Consider the following 16569-nt stretch of genomic DNA (forward strand, 5'->3'; position numbering starts at 1 on the left):
CAGGAGCAGCCTGACTTCATGAGCCTTTTTCAACCCACGTCACATTCAAAGATTTAATAGGAACCAGAGGAAGACAAATATCATATGATATTATTTATGTGTAGAATCAAAAAAAAAAAAAGGATACAAATGAACTTATTTACAAAACAGAAGCGGACTCACAGACTTAGGTAAGGAATTTACAGTTACTGGCGGGGAGAGCTGAGGCGGGGGGGATAGTTAGGGAGTTTGGGACTGACTCGCACACACTGCTGTATTCAACACAGATGACGAACAAGGCTCTACATGGAATGCTGCTCGATATTTTCTAATAACCTAAATGGGAGAAGAATTTGAAAAAGAATAGATACCTGTACACGCGAGAGTGCATCCCTTTGCCGTATCCCTGAAACTAGCACAGCCCTGTTAATCAATTCTGTGCTGTTCCAAGTCGCGTCGGTCGTGTCCGGCTCTTTGTGACCCTGTGGACTGCAGTCCGCCAGGACCTCTGTCCACGGGGACTGCCACGCCCTCTTCCAGGGACCTTCCCAGCCCAGGGATTGAACCAGCGTGTCTTACGTCTCCTGCATCGGCAGGCGGGTTCTTTTACCACTCTCCAGTATAAAGTAAAAATTAAAGAAAGTTAAAGTTCAACCCTGACAGATTGATCGGATGAATAGATAACCAAAAATATACGTAAATAAAAGTGGATAAAACATCAAAATGGAGTTGCTGAAGGAACTGCAAGGGATGGGGACCCTGGAATCTCTCGACCCTGATTTTGGCGGGCCCAGGGACACCCCTACACCACTGCAGGATCTGAGGGGCTCTGGGGAGACCCTGGGCCCTTTAGATTGGGAGCAGCCAGCCAGACCACACAGGGGTACCCAAAGCGGGGGCTCCCCGCAAGCAGACTCCAGTTTGGGAGGCTGGTTGGTCTGGACAGAAGCATGGTCTCCGTGACCAAGAGGACTGTGCTGCCTGAGAGACCACTGAACCATGGACATCACGTAACTGCCAGACAGCTGGGGTGGTGGATGAGCGGCCCTCGCACGGAGTGGGTGGGCGACTGCCACCGCCATGGAGAGGCCCTCCAGGACCTGTTTCTCCTGCTGGTGCTGGCTCTGCTCCCCCATCGGAGGCCGAGCCTCCTCTGCCTGCCCTGCAGGCCAGAAGAAAGGCGCACAGGGATCCTGCGGACTGACCTCCCTGGCTCTGACCACTCGGGCAGCAGTGATCAGCCCGCCGACGTCAGCAGTGCAGCGGGGCCAGACGGCCGCCTCCACGGAGACGCTGTGCACCCCGCTCCACGCCCGTGTCCTCCGGGAGACACGAGCACCTCTGCTTTTAAGAACGCTGGGCACGCCGGTGCCATCGCTGCGGCTGCGCGTTCGTGGGCTGCCTGACTTCCCTGCGCACGTTTCTGAGGCAGAGCAGGCCAGTGTGCCGGCCGGGTGTGAGGGCGGACCTGTAGGCCTGACCCAGCCGGGGTAGAAATGCTAAAGACAAAGCCCTGTGACGTGCATCTGCTCCGTGCGCGATCTGAGGAGCCCTGGCTGGTCCTCTGGAGCTGCTGTGGCCCCGGGTGTTCGCCTAAGCCCCGAGACCCACCCACACTCCTGGGTGGTTGTGAAGCGTTCCTCAGCCTTAGTTTCATTTTAACTTTACTAATCTGTAGTGTCCATAACTAGGCTTGTCCTTCATGAAGCTGGCCTGTCACCCCCTGACGCTGTGTACACCACGTCCTGCAGCTGGTATTTGCTCCACCTGCACTATCTTACAGCAAATCACCCCTCAGAGCTGTTTGCATTTGCAGAAAGAAGGCCCCAGGCCGATAACCCAGAGACGAGCGGACCCAGCTACCTGGCTGCCTGACCTCAGTGGTGACTTTTAAAACAACGCGAGGAGAAGAAGGGTGCAAACCCACGTCACCTCTTTGATCCTAACCACTTACCCTGGACTACGAGTTCCACCTGGAAGGCTCCTTATGATCCCCTGGGAGGGGGCACAGTTCTTGAGGTGCTAGCCTGCCGTGTTCTTCCTCCGGGAAAAGCAATAAGGCCACTCTGTTTCTTCCAAACTCTGTCTCCCTATTTCTGTTCAGCATCGGTGGGCTGGGAGCCGAGATTTTGGTAACAATTTCTTTGTCTTCTGGCAAACAGTGGCCAGGAGCTGTTGCTTCTACTTTGCAGATCAGAAGGCTACTTGGGGAGGTCTGCCCAGCACACCCAGCATGGTCTCCTGGTGCGTGTGGGGCGATGCCCACCCCCTGGTCCAGCAGGGCCTGGATGTCCACCTGTGGAGCCGGGAGAACTGGTAGGAGACGTGGGTGTGAGGCTAAGAGGACTGTCCTGCTTTTGCTCTGGTACCATCTGCTTAGGTTCTGGGTCCTAGAAGTAGCCAGGGCCACGCAGACCCGTGAATGTGACACACGACACGACCACACCGAGCTGGACTGAGAGAGCCCTCGCCCTGACAGATGCAGGCTGTGTCCTTCACAGGCACAAGCTCGCCAGCTCCTCCCTGTGTGAGGCCAGGGGTGGGCTTTGTCCGAAGCCTCAGATGAGCTCTGCTGTGGGGAGCAGCCTGGGCTCTTCCTGGATCTGGTGGCATCTGGCAGGACCTGGTGGGGCCTGGAGGGGCCTGGTGGGGCCTGGTGGGGCCTGGAGGGGCCTGGTGGGGCCTGGAGGGGCCTGGTGGGGCCTGGCAGGACCTGGAGGGGCCTGGAGGGGCCTGGTGGGGCCTGGAGTGGCCTGGAGGGGCCTGGTGGGGCCTGGGGGGGCCTGGTGGGGCCTGGTGGGGCCTGGAGGGGCCTGGAGGGGCCTGGTGGGGCCTGGAGGGGCCTGGTGGGGCCTGGAGGGGCCTGGTGGGGCCTGGTGGGGCCTGGAGGGGCCTGGTGGGGCCTGGCGGGACCTGGAGGGGCCTGGAGGGGCCTGGTGGGGCCTGGAGTGGCCTGGAGGGGCCTGGTGGGGCCTGGGGGGGCCTGGTGGGGCCTGGTGGGGCCTGGAGGGGCCTGGTGGGGCCTGGAGGGGCCTGGAGGGGCCTGGTGGGGCCTGGAGGGGCCTGGAGGGGCCTGGTGGGGCCTGGAGGGGCCTGGAGGGGCCTGGAGAGGCCTGGTGGGGCCTGGAGGGGCCTGGTGGGGCCTGGAGGGGCCTGGAGGGGCCTGGTGGGGCCTGGAGGGGCCTGGAGGGGCCTGGTGGGGCCTGGAGGGGCCTGGAGGGGCCTGGAGTGGCCTGGAGGGGCCTGGTGGGGCCTGGAGGGGCCTGGAGGGGCCTGGTGGGGCCTGGTGGGGCCTGGAGGGGCCTGGAGGGGCCTGGTGGGGCCTGGTGGGGCCTGGAGGGGCCTGGAGGGGCCTGGTGGGGCCTGGTGGGGCCTGGAGGGGCCTGGAGGGGCCTGGTGGGGCCTGGAGTGGCCTGGAGTGGCCTGGAGGGGCCTGGTGGGGCCTGGTGGGGCCTGGTGGGGCCTGGAGGGGCCTGGAGGGGCCTTGTGGATCTGGTGGGACCTGGTGGGCAGGTACCTGGCTGAGGCTGGCCAGTCTGAGCCCCTGGTCCTTCCAGTGTGTGATGGGCCCTGGCTGAGCATAGCCCCAAGGCCTCAGAGACTGCCTCGCAGGCTGATGTGAACTCAAGTTTGGAACAGAGAGGAAAGGTCTGTTTCTCAAGATCACCAGCTCAAGAGAGGTAAGTCCAGAATAGGTCTTGCTGACATTTGTGCAGGAGCTTCTGGAGGGCGAGGCTGCACTCAGGGAGCAGTCCTGAAGACAAGGGACGGAGGGCCCAGAGGCTCTGTGGTGTCTAGGCCAATCTGTCTGCCAGAGTCCAGCTTCTGGAAATTTTCAATGATGTGAGCTAATAAAATTATGTTTACTTTGTATTTTGTCTGATTTAGTTTGGCTTTGACTTATCTTATTTCAAACCAGAAGAATCTTAGAGAGATGCTACTTCCTCCTGTAATAGAGAAGTGAGACTCACATGATACAGTGGGCTGAATGTTCAAGCCCCCAGATTCATATGGTGAAATCCTAACCCCTGTGGCATGGTGTCTGCGCTGGCCTTTGGGAGGCGACCAAGTCATGGGGGCAGAGCCCTCACAAATGGGGTGAGTGCCCTTGTAAGAAGAGACTGGGTCCCCCGTGCGCTTCTGCCGAGTGAGGACAAGGCCAGGAGATGGCCGTCTCTGAACCAGGGAGGGGGCCCTGCCCTGACCCCGCTGGTGCCCTGGTCTTGGACCCAGAACTGTGACCAGTAAAGACCAGTCTGTGGCATCTTTGGTCTGGCAGCCAGAAGCCCTGAACAGATGGGCAGGGAGGTGCCCAGGGTCATCTGGCTGGGAACAGGGGGAGCCTCTCTCAGCTCCCGTGGCTCCCGTCACCAACAAATGCCTTTCCTTCTCAAGCTCCCATGAACGTGGGATTCACTGAGGAAGCTTATTAAATGCAGACGGCAGGGTCTCTACCACAGATCTTACTCCGCAGGCCCCAGGAATCTGCATGTTCATAAAGTCCCAGGTGATTCTGGCGCAGACCACAGCTTTGTTGTTCAGTCGCTCAGTCGTGTTCGACTCTTTGCGACCCCATGGACGGGAGCACTCTAGGCTTCCCTGTCTTTCACCATCTCTTGGAGCCTGCCGAAACTCATGTCCATCAAGTCAGTGATGCCATCCAACCATCTCATCCTCTGTCATTCCCTGTTCCTCCTGCCTTCAATCTTTCCCAGAATCAGGGTATTTTCTAGTGAGTCAGCTCTTTGCATGAGGTGGCAAAATGGAGCTTCAGCATCAGTCCTTCCAATGAATATTCAGGGTTGATTTCCTTCAGGATTGACAGATTTGATCTTGCAGTCCAAGGGACTCTCAAGAGTCTTCTCCAACACCACAGTTCAAAAGAATCAATTCTTTGGTGCTCAGCTTTATGGTCCAAATCTCACATCCGTATGTGACTACTGGAAAAGCCATAACTTTGATTAGATGTAACTTTGTCAGCAAAGAAATGTCTCTACTTCTTAATACACTGTCTAGGTTTGTCATAGAGGTGTTCAGAGATCTGCTAAAGTGACAAACGCTTTATGTTTACTTCTTTATTATAGTAAAGGAAAACACTCCTTACGTTTATTATAGTAAACGGTGTGACCTAGATACGACTGCCTGACTTTTAGGTGGGCACATGGCCACCTGACTTATTTCTTTTTTTAAGTTTTTGAAAATTTATTTATTTGGCTACACCAGATCTTAGTTGTGGCATGCAGGGTCTTTAGTCTCAGCATGTGGGATTCAGTTCCTTGACCGGGGATCAAACCTGGGCTCCCTGCATTGGGAGTAGAATCTTAGCCACTGGACTGCCGGGGAAGTCCCAGTCACCTGAACCATAGTTGCATTTTCCAGACTCGGCTGCAGGTCAGCAGGTAAGTTGGAGATGAAGATGTGTAAGCAGGAGTAGTGTCTGAGAGCTTTTGGAAATCTTGAAGTTGGGGTGTGGTCAGATGTGAAGGCTGGAGCTCCAGCAGAGCTGGAGAGAGACGGGAAGTCATGAGAGCAAGGTAGAGGCATTCTTCGTCATTAGTGATCTTGGTATGAATTCATGTGACCTGGGAATGCCAGCCTCCATGCTTCCTGTACATGAAATAAAATACACTTCTGACTTATTTTAGCCACTGTTATTTTGGGTTTCTGTTTACACAGCTGAACCTAATCACGGGAGTAGCAAACAAGACTGGCCACATCTGTGACTGCTCCGAGGCGGCTGCTGCTACCGGAACACACAGGGCCTCCATCAGCATTGCTGACACGGCTCAGTCCCCGGGGTGCTGAGAAGAGCTGACCACTTCGACCCTCCTCAGGAGGCAGCTTTTGCATGTTCCAGGAAACCCACCGCACCATCTCCAATTCTGCCTCAATGTCCACCTCGCACCACAGGCCCTCCCCCACCAGTTAACGTAAAAACCCACCGCACCATCTCCAATTCTGCCTCGATGTCCACCGCGCACCACAGGCCCTCCCCCACCAGTTAACGTTAAGTCTCACCTTTCTGGTCTCGTCACCAGGTAAGACCTCCTGGACCCAGGTCTTCTGCCCTGCAGACCACACCCTCGGTCACAGCTTCTGGGCTGAGACACGAGCAGAAACACAACAGGGAGGCAGAGGTCTCCAGAGGGGCCTGGGAGGGACGCCTGCAGTAACCGCCTGCCGCGGGCTGGCTCGAGGAGGCCTGTCACCTCCTCATTTGTACCTTGTGATGCTCTCTGCAGTGACACCCCAGCTCTGGGGATGGAAGGCAGGTGACCACCCAAGTTCACACAGTGGATGTGCTGAAGGTCCGTCCAAAACCGACGTGTTGTCTTGACATCTGCTCTGTGTGAACAGGCTGTGATGTAAACCGTGCACAGCCTGTGTCCGGGCGTCAGTTCCCCCACCTGGAACGCCTGCCTGCTGAGGGAGTGTGTCCTCTGCCCAGGAGGCCTGAGTCCCACGTAGGAGCAGCTGAGCCAGCCTGGTCATCTGCAGTTGTTCCCAAAATGCAGCCACGTTGCTCTTCGAGACACACAGGTCCTGTAGAGAATGCAGATTCCGGAGGCAGCAGAACTCCAGGGATGGGACAGGAAGAAACAAAGGCTCCTGAGAAAATTCATGTTCTCAGGCCGAGGTTGCTGGGAAAGGCCAGGCCCTCCTTCTAGACCTTTCGTGTCAGCAATGAAGCTGTGGTTTTATGATCCATTCAGCTGACTGTGCTCACTGATGGTGTTTTAGATTCCAGTGCAATTCGTAAGCTGACCCACCTTTGTACTAATCCAACAATGGGCCATCCGTCGTGGGTGCAGCTTCAGAAAGAGGGCAGCAAGGCTGTGTGCTGTAACGTTCCCATCAGCGTTTATTTTTATTTAATTATGTCTGGAGAGCAGCACTCTGTTTGGATGGTGGACAGTTAGGGAGGGCTTGTGAGGGGAACTGATGGGAGGCTACACTTGTGGCCTCTTTATTCCAAGGAAGATCCAACCCTGAGGTGAAAGCTGTGCTCCTCTTCCGTGCGGCCCGCACGCACGCAGCAGGCCGATGCCGAGAGGACGCTGGCACAGGCTGCGGCACGTGGCTGCTTGGTGCTCCCGCCACACGGCCGCCCCTGTTTGACATCTCTGGGATGTCACTTAGACCCACTGTCACGGACACACCTGTTGTGTCCTATGTGAGGGGGTTCTACTCAGAAGCAGCTTGGGCGAACAGTCCCGGGAAAAATCCTTCAGGTTCTCCAGCCCTGCTCCAGGGAGGTGGCCCGCCTAGCCCAGGCTAGCCACCCACCCACACTGTGTCCGGGCAGACACGAATCAGCTGTCCCCAGGGTCAGCCTTCTGCGCCCTCAGGAGTGCCTACGAGCCTATGGTCCCCCAGCCCAAACAGCCCCAAATGTCTGTGGAAGCGCCAGACCCCTGAGGGCAGCTGCAGGGCCTGCTCGGCTCCCAGGCGAGGCCGGGTGTGGAGCAGAACAGGTCCAAGGCCGGGGCAGAGGGCTCAGCCACAGCGCCCTGGAGAGCTCGGCCGCTGAGGGGGGATGGGTCACTGGCCACCAGTCTCTTAGAGGCTGCTGAGGAGAAGGAGGCTGTCTAGTGGCTCTTGGTTTTCCACGAGTACCTGGGAATGTGTGGTGACCCTCACAGGGTCCCACCTGGGTCTGACCTCCCAAGGACCAGGAAACACCATCCTTGGCCATGATGTGCTCAGCATGGACCACGGGGCATTTGCAGAGTAAATGCACAGCTTGCCACAATTATAATGAGTCAAATAGAATAGCTGAAAATCACCAAAAATCTATGCAAAAATGGGTGCATCATGCAGCAAGTTGATCTCCTTGCATCTGGACTTTGCAGTCTAACAGCCAGATCTCAGAAACAAGAAAGTGCACACGCACACGTGTGCATAAGCCTATTGTACATTCTGGTAAAGAGTCTGGAAAACACAGTTTAAAAATAATTTAAAAAACACACAATACTCTTCATTGTAAGTTCCAGACAACCAGTTGACTCTCACAGAATACTTCTGTTGATTTTTGGAGAACTCATATCTATTGGTAACCTATACTTGTAGGTGACCAGCAAGGGTCCTTTCCACACGTTGGTGGATTTCCTCCTTATTATTATTATTATTTTTTTTTTGCCTTAATGGATAAGACAAAAGTGAAGCCACAAAACTCAGTCTGATCTTTTCTTGCTTGTCAGTGATTTCTGTCCTGAATCGGATCTTAGTTTTCTAATACGAAAAGAGTATTTCCTCCATTTTCTTGTGCTGTTGGGTGTATTGGCTTCAACACAGTATTGAGCACAATCAGCACATTTTCTCTACCCTTTTACTGAGTCGAGACACTCCAGAAAGCAGTACAGCTGGGGTATAAACACTCCTGCTCGGGCCCTGTTCAAGCCACACCTCACAGGACTGACAGAGTGGGAGCGATGGTTGGCGGCCATTGTGGGTGGAACCAGGAAAGAGGAGACACAGGGGGTGTGAGGCACGCACACAGCCCCTGACACCAAGGCCAGGGATTAACTATGGCTCCAGAACAACAGGCTCATGCATCAGGTTCACAAAGGGAGAGTGAGCGTCTGAGAGGAGCTGGGAGGTGAAAGCGGAAGGAGAGGCAGAGGCGCGGGCAGTGCTCGCGTTGCAGGACTCTAAACGGGCGGCGGGCGTCTGAGGCTGCTGTGAGCTGCTGAGGCCTCTGCCTCTGGGAGGCCCGGGCCTGGGCTCCGCTGTCTGCTGCCCTGGGCTCACTTTGGCCTGGTTCCTGGGTGCTGCCTCTGGGCCCTGCGGGGTCTCCTCCTCTGTTAGTCTCCTCTCCACTCCTCTCACTTGCTGAGCCTCTCTTACCAAAGAGAACTCTGAAATAGCTCTTTATTAAAATCCATTCATTCCAAAGTTCTTAGGCAGCATTATAAATACTGGTTTTAAACACTAGCCAGAGGATTATAGATAAAATAGAAACTATTTCCCAATGAAATTTCATCTAAAAATATACCAGCTCAGCTCTCACCTGTTTTAGTGAAGCGCATCAGAGGGCGTGCTGGACCTGTGTCCGGGTGAAGGGCACTTATGTCTCTCTCTGTTATTCCCAGGAATCACTCAAGAGTAGATGAAAACAAATCAAGGGAGTTGTCTATTAAAAAATGAGCACATAAACAGGCCTTCTCAGTCACGGAAAACACTCTTCTGCATAAATTCGAATGGACCGGGACAAAAGGTGTGCGGGCCCAGAGGGGGCTTGGACCTAGCCACCTGGGTGGACATTACTGCTCACGTCGCTGGAAAAACCTGTACTGCAGAGTCCTGGGAGCAGTTCCTTTTGTCTTTCATTCTTCCCTTGACCTCTGAAAGCCTTTCTCTCCCAGAATTTAGGTAGTGGTTCTGGAAGAAGCTGCAGAGGCAGCCTGGCTGACTGGGCTGCTTAACTCCATTCAAGTCAGTGAAAATGAACAGATCGCTTAGAGTCATGGGTACTTGATTTCATTCTCCATTTGCAACAGTGAAATTTGCTTGATAGCATGGTTAAATATCCCCCAATTATAATTAATTCTAATTAGCCAATAAAATCTTAGTGCACTAAAATCTTGATTAACCAGAACTGAAATAGCCAGAATTGCCATGCTGTATTCTATTTTTAAGAGAGCGACAGATCGAGTAGAAATACAATCTAAAACCAGATTGTGATCCAAATTTCAGGCAACATTCTGGGATTGGTTTAGCACTGCTCTCACCTGGAATGCAAGCCACATTCAAATTTGCCCATGGGAACCATGCTTTGGCTGGCCAGTCCCTTCCTCTGTCCTGCCAGGCCCAAGTCCCCTGACCCCTTTGAAGCCGTTTGGTGTTGTTTCAGGGGGGCAACAAAGAGCGCTGGTACCATAGTTCTTAGTCTCAGTGTAGAAAATAATTTAGTGAAACAAAGTGGTAGATAAGAAGTGATTTATTAGAACAGGATGTTTGTGAGGTTTGCAAATAGGTGGGTGAGAAATGCTGTGCCCCAGAACTTACTGGGCTACAGATTTTTTTAATTAATTAAGCTATGCATTCTTGTCTGTGCTGGGTCTTCCTTGCATGGGCTTTTCTCGAGTTGTGGCAAGCGGGGTCTACCGTCTAGCTGTAGTGTGCGGGCCTCTCATCGCAGCGGCTTCTCTTGTTGCAGAGGACAGGCTCTACGGCGTGTGGGCTCCAGTCACTGTGGCATATGGGCTCAGTAGAGCCCAGGCTCAATCGTTGTGGCACACGGGCTTAGTGGCTCCGCACAGTGAGATCTTCCTGGACCAGGGCTGGAACCTGCATCTCCTCCATCGGCAGGTGGATTCTTCCCCACTGAGCCACCAGAGATGGGCTACAGTTTTATAATCAAAGGAAAAGTGGGGAGAGGGAGAACTTGTCTTTCTTGAAAAGATGTCATACTTCCATCATCAGCTCCTCCTCTAGGCTGAGCAAGGACTTTGCTCGTTCCCACGTAGTCAAGCTAGGTCCACAAGTTGCTGTTTTCTGGGCAGAGATCGTGTTTGAGGGAGCATTAACTTACTGAGCTCAATGGGCAGTATGTGGGTCCCATGCTGTCACTGCTCCTTGTTTGAGGGCATGTCTGATGCTTCCGCAGCATGGTTTTGTTGCTGAGCAAGCTTGCTTGGTGTTGTGGTTAAGCAAATCTGCTTTCTTGAGTAATCATTAACTTACAAGGGTCTCTCCTATTTTCTCCTACTTATAACCTCCAGCAGGATTAACTATTTAATCATCTACTTTGTCACTTCTGTCTCTATCACCTCCACACCCTGGGAGTGTCACGTCTTCCCCTCTCCTTCCTGGCGGGCCTCCTTCCAGCCTATATTTCTGCCTCAGTCAGTTCAGTTCAGTTGCTCAGTCATCTCCGACTCTCTGCAACCCAGATGTCCCATATTCCTGCCTGGACCCAGCCAATCCTGTTCATTTCAAACAATGGACTGAAGGCCAAGCTGGTATCCTTCCTTGACCTTTGTTTTCACTGTCTTTGATGAATACACCAGGTTTGCCTATGAGAGTTTAGGACAAGACACACCTTCCACCCCCCATCCCAATACTCTTGCACCTCACAGGCCACATGCCCCAATTCTCAAGAAACAACTCAGAGGGAGTGGGGGGAGCTGAGTGGGTGTGCTGTCTGGGCGCTAAGTGGCACCTCCCAGGTGGGCAAAGCCTGAATAGGTAAGGCCTGTGTAACTGCCCCTGGCTCACCTCCCACACAAAGGGGAAAGGAGGCATCACTCTGACCCGTAGCCCAGACTGCATGGAGCACGTTTGGAATGGCAGTCCTTCTCTCCCCATTATTGGGTAGGTTAACTTCATGTGGAAAGGAAGACACCACCCACCTGAAAGTGGAAATGACCCTGGAATCCCCTCTGGAGCGAATAACTGTCCCAGTCTGGGCCACCCATTCCTGGCCGTAAGGCTGGGGGGGGGGGGCGGGGCATGTGTGTTTGTGTGTGTGTGCGTGTGTGTCTGTGTCCATTTCCCAAGATTTCCTTTCCCCAAACTCTTCCCTGGTATCCTGACTGCACACTCCCCTTGACCCCACCCCCCACCCCCGCACTCCCCGGCACTGTCCCTGGGCGGGACAAACTTCGGAGTCCTGGCAACCAAGATCCCTACAGAGAAACGAGCAGGCCCACCTCCCAACAAAACAAAAAAGGTCTAACAAGGACGTGAAGACTTTAGTTGGCTGCAGGACTTTTGCAGCGAAATGGAGCTAAGATAAATAGTAGTATGGAAGCCACTGAAAGTGAAAGTCGCTCAGTCTTCTCCGACTCTGCCACCCATGGACTATACAATCCATGGAGTTCTCCAGGCCAGAATACTGGAGTGGGTGGCCTTTCCCTTCTCCAGGGGATCTTTCCAACCCAGGGATCGACCCCAGATCTCCCGCATTGCAGGTGGATTGTTCACCAGCTCAGCCACCAAGGAAGCCCAAGGCCACTCAGTTCAGTTCAGTTCAGTCACTCAGTCGTGTCTGACTCTTTGCGACCATGGACCATTCGACCATGAAGCACAGCACGCCAGGCCTCCCTGTCAATCACCAACTCCGGGAGTTCACTCAGACTCACGTCCATCGAGTCAGTGATGCCATCCAGCCATCTCATCCTCTGTCGTCCCCTTCTCCTCCTGCCCCCAATCCCTCCCAGCATCAGAGTCTTTTCCAATGAGTCAACTCTTCACATGAGGTGGCCAAAGTACTGGAGTTTCAGCTTAGCATCATTCCTTCCAAAGAACACCCAGGGCTGATCTCCTTCAGAAGGGACTGGTTGGATCTCCTTGCAGTCCAAGGGACTCTCAAGAGTCTTCTCCAGAAAAAAAAAAAAGAGTCTTCTCCAACACCACAGTTCAAAAGCATCAATTCTTCGGCGCTCAGCTTTCTTCACAGTCCAACTCTCACATCCATACATGACCACTGGAAAAACCATAGCCTTGACTAGACGGACCTTTGTTGTCAAAGTAATGTCTCTGCTTTTCAATATGCTATCTAGGTTGGTTATAACTTTTATTCCAAGGAGTAAGCGTCTTTTAATTTCATGGCTGCAGTCACCATCTGCAGTGATTTTGGAGCCCCCCAAAATAAAGTCTGCCACTGTTTCCACTGTTTCCCCGACATATTAAATGATGACGGTCCCTTCTTGGTCATTAGCATTCACTTAGCTAAAGCTTAAACTCCAGTACTTTGGCCACCTCATGCGAAGAGTTGACTCAATGGAAAAGACACTGATGCTGGCAGGGATTGGGGGCAGGAGAAGGGGACGACAGAGGATGAGATGGCTGGATGGCATCGCTGACTCGATGGACATGAGTCTGAGTGAACTCCGGGAGTTGGTGATGGACAGGGAGGCCTGGCGTGCTGCGATTCATGGGGTCGCAGAGTCGGACACGACTGAGCGACTGAACTGAACTGAGAAAACCGTAATTCGTTGGGAGTCCCTGTTAGAGAAAACCTTACGCTGAAGATGAAACACTGCAAGTATCTTGTATCCGTGTTGAAGATAACCTGCACAATGAAGCTTAGGCCCAAAGGCCGAGGCCAAGCGCAGAGCTAACTGCCGGCCAGGGACAAGGCCGAGGCCCCCGCGCATGCGCAGAGCTGACTCCCCGCCAGGGACGACGCGGAGGGGTCCCACGCAGGCGCAGAGCTGAACGCTGGCGCATCGCCAGTCTCGGCTGACAGGAGAGGTGACTGGGTCGAGTAGGAGGGGTTGCGGCGGACACTCTGGGGAGAAGGCCCAAGATGATGGTCAGGAGAGCTGAGGGGCGGGCGCTGTGCCGGCTGGAAACCCAGGTAGAGCGTCTGCCTCCGAACTAGGCAGTCCTAGAAGGCCTCGACCGACGCGGCCGGGAGCGCGCGCCGGCGGGGCGGCGGAGACTGCGCAGGCGCGGGAGGCGGCGGCCCAGGCGCGCGCGGGTTGCATGCTCGCGGGCTCTGGGCAGGTTGAGAGGCCTCCCCGCCTGCTGTCGCCTGCCCCGCTCTCCGCAGGGTCGTTTGTGGTCTGCAGCCGCTGCCAGCCAGGAGCCTCCGCTGGGAGCCGGCCCTGCCGTTCACGCGGAGCAGCTCGGGCGCGGCCTGCCTCCGGTGCGCTCTGTCCTCCCAGGCCGCGAGCGACGCTGACGCCATCGGAAGGCGACCGGAAGCGCCGCCGCTGACGCCATCGGAAGGTGACCGGAAGCGCCGGCGCCGCGTGGCCCTGTGCCCGGTCCCCGAACCCTCTCCGCGCGCTCTCTCCGTATCCCGTCCTTGGTTCCCTTCTCTGATTGCAAAGTGGGTCTCTTTGACCTGTTTCTGAGCCCCATGGGGAAGGATAAGAAGCGGAGTAGCCGGCGAGGGAGCAAGGAGTGAAGGAAGGGCCTCCTTGCAGACTGTCTGCTATCAGGCCACGCTCCGGTTGGGACAGAGGCGCGGGTGAATTTGTCTCTTTCAAATAGACAAGTGTTTTACGCTTTCACATTTACATTTAGTGTATCTTCCCCACTGTTGAGTGACCTCCCTGGCCAGCAAGGAGATCACCCAGGATGACCCACCTCCCGGGGGCTCGGCCCTAGGTGTCCTGTCGGAGAGCTGGGGTCCTGGAAAGAGGGTTTGGAGAGGGTGTGTGCCTGGCGTCTGCCCTCTTTTCTCGCAGCCCCTCCTAGCTAAGGTCTTCCGTCTCAGACAGTACTGTGTAGATTTAGCCTCTCCGACTTCTTCCAGTTCTCTAGGCACCCGTGACCTCGTGCACCCAGAGGAAGGTGCATGGGCCATGGGACAGTGAGTGGGAGGAGTGGATAAGACTGGGCATTTGTGCAAAATAAACGTTGACATCTTAAGCCGCGTGTGTTTGCTTTATGTCTTTCTTTTAACCGTCATTTCAAGCCTATGGTTTTTGTAAGTCGTTTCAAGGATTGTAGTTTGTTCTAAATCAGAAGCACTCTGAAGTTAATAGATCAGCAGAGTCTCAAACTGGATGGGGAGGGAATGCAAGTAGAGTGCTTTTGAGAAGTTCTGATCTAAAAATACGCCCCAAACCACCATTTCTGGCCACCTCCCCAGGGTGGTGGTGGTTCAGTCGCGGGGTTGTGTCCAACTCTTTGCAGCCCGGTGGACTGCAGCATGCCAGGCTTCCCTGTCCTTGACTGTCTCCTAGAGTTTGCTCATACTCATATCCATTGAGTTGGTGGTGTCATCCAACCATCTCATCCTGCCATCCCCAGGGTAAATGATGCGTGTTGTGGGACAGTTGCTTTGAGGCTATGCAGCATCCTGTTTCTTTTCAACTTTTTGCCTAGTAAATAAATATTAGCAGACTGTTTCCCTAATGGTGATACTCTGTTTCCCTCATTCCTTGTTTATTTTTGGCAGCACCTGGTGGTATGTGGGATATGTAGGATCTTAGTTCCCCAACCAGGGATCAAGCTCATGTCCCCGTTCCTTGGAATACAGTCTTAACCGCTGGACTGCCAGGGAAGTCCCTCTTTCCTCATTTATTAATAAGACTTTTCTGTAGGAGAACACTGCTCCTTCCATATTTCTTTTTTTGAATGTTTTTATCAGTGTGGACCCAGACGGTATGATCTATGGGAGATTAGTCAGTACTGGCACACTCATTACATTATAAGTAAAGATTATTTTTGCTTCAGATCATTCCGGCTTTGGCCATTAGGAGCTCTCTCAGACTCCTTGGTGTGTGTGTGGCGGGGGGTGGGGTGGGGGGGTGACCTGTGACTCCGTGAAGTTCTCCAGGCTGACCTTTCCAGCAGCCTGTTTGCAGGTGAGGAAGTTGTGGGAGAAGCCGTGCAGACTGCCGGTCCTGGGAGAGGGGATTTACTACGTAAACGGCCAAGTCAAAGGATGAAGGTGGCGGTAATGGTAATAGTGGCCATCTGCTGGTGTGCTGGGTAGTGGGTGAAGCACTTGGGGCACAGTTTTTATTAAGCCCGCATCATAAACCTTCATTTTCCTGGTCACCCATGAGGAGACTGAGTCGGGGGGGTTTGGGGCCTGAGCTGGGTTCTCTCTGCAGAAGAGGAGGACAGGCTCCAGGCACTCTGCCTTCCCTATTTGCCAGGCATCTGCACTGGGAGGGCATCCCCACTGGGAGGGCAGTGCTGTGCTTACCTGTGTCCTTGGCGACGGTGCCATCCTTGTGGGGCGTCTGATAAAAAGGGCCCTTTCTGTGTGCACGTTGGCACACGCTACACCCATTCCCAGTGGAGATGGGAAACATATGTTTTCTGTTTTACTCAAAAAAGAGGAAATAGGCAGTGTTATTTCGTAACATTTTCTGTTTTGGAAAACCTGAATTTTTTCCACATGTATTTTTAAAATTCTTAGGAACAACCCTTGGAGGGAAAGACACGACACAGACTTCACCAAGGGTTCTCCCGCTTTTCATCCACATCTTCAAGAAACAGCTCCAGGAAGAAGGGAAACCTTCCCCCAACACTCATGGCTAAGGGATGGACTTGGAAGCACCCTCCCAGATCAGCTCTCACGGGGCCCTGGGACCTGCAGCCCCGGCCAGGGTCTTGGCATGGCCTTTTCTGTGTGTAAGGGGAGGTGTGCTCTCCCAGGGTCACTGGCTGCCTGCGAGAGAGCCAGGCCTCCGGGCTCAGCGTCGCACCACCCTCTGACCCCTCTTCCAAAGGAAGGGGTCAGGCTCTGTGCTGGGCCTTTGTCTCCTGAGGCTTGTTTGCCCCTGTGCCAGCCAGTGCCGCTGACCCGCTGTCCTGCTGCTTTCTCAGGCCCCCAGCAACGGCAGGAGCTGACCAGGCTGAGGTGGTCACAGGCCGGTGTACCAGTGCAGCTCCATGCCCTTCCTTCTCACGGGGGCTCTGTGGAAAGTTAAGAAATACAGAGAGGACAAAGTAAATGAGACACAAGTCTCCCACAGGAAGCGGGGAATGTGGTGTGTAATCACCGAGACCACAGGGATATTTCCGCTGAGCCCCGGGCAGAAGTACTGTGGGCGAGTGTGGGTGCGGTTGGACGTGCAAGAGCGTCCTTCCCACCCAGACCCCTGCGTGTGCAGACGTGAGGGGAGACAGTGAGGGGCCGGGCAGGGGGCTGGAGTACATGGAGAGAACAAAGTG

The 16569-nt window shown here is 54.4% G+C and overlaps 1 long non-coding RNA gene across 1 annotated transcript; it reads left to right on the forward strand.

Annotated features, from left to right (window-relative positions):
- Positions 1-13083: 13083 nt before the first annotated feature.
- Positions 13084-14307, forward strand: LOC109578836 (uncharacterized). The gene is made up of 2 exons (XR_002183745.2): positions 13084-13285; positions 13481-14307. It is a non-coding gene; the product is annotated as an uncharacterized lncRNA (long non-coding RNA).
- Positions 14308-16569: the final 2262 nt, after the last annotated feature.

Source organism: Bos indicus, chromosome 25 (genome assembly GCF_029378745.1).
Source record: "Bos indicus isolate NIAB-ARS_2022 breed Sahiwal x Tharparkar chromosome 25, NIAB-ARS_B.indTharparkar_mat_pri_1.0, whole genome shotgun sequence".
Lineage (NCBI taxonomy): Eukaryota > Metazoa > Chordata > Mammalia > Artiodactyla > Bovidae > Bos > Bos indicus.